We start from the raw sequence: 267 nt of genomic DNA, 5'->3' as shown, positions 1-267 counted from the left end.
CATCACCATCACCATCATCACCATCATCATCATCAGCATCATCATCATCACCATAAGTGTTATACACACTCGTGAGTGTGAATGTGTGTGTGTGAGTCTGTGTGTGTGAGTGTGAAAGTGAGTGTGTGTCTGTGCGTGAGTGCGTGTGTCTGTGTGTGTGTGTGTGTGTGTGTGAGTCTGTGTGTGTGAGTGTGAAAGTGAGTGTGTGTGCGTGAGTGCGTGTGTCTGTGTGTGTGTGTGTGTGTGAGAGTGTGTGTGTGTGTCTGT

General features: G+C 47.9%; 1 protein-coding gene across 1 annotated transcript in view; it reads right to left on the bottom strand.

The window, feature by feature from the left end:
* The window catches only part of LOC107568462 (phosphatidylinositol 3,4,5-trisphosphate 5-phosphatase 2A-like), a 47,098-nt gene that overhangs the window by 41,741 nt on the left and 5,090 nt on the right, over window positions 1-267 (bottom strand). The gene's annotated exons all lie outside the window — the stretch shown is intronic.

The sequence above is a fragment of the Sinocyclocheilus grahami genome, unplaced genomic scaffold, assembly GCF_001515645.1.
Source record: "Sinocyclocheilus grahami isolate Dianchi unplaced genomic scaffold, SAMN03320097.WGS_v1.1 scaffold1247.1, whole genome shotgun sequence".
NCBI lineage: Eukaryota > Metazoa > Chordata > Actinopteri > Cypriniformes > Cyprinidae > Sinocyclocheilus > Sinocyclocheilus grahami.
Note: the sequence above shows the minus strand (reverse complement) of the source record. Positions and strands in the feature narration are given on the sequence as shown.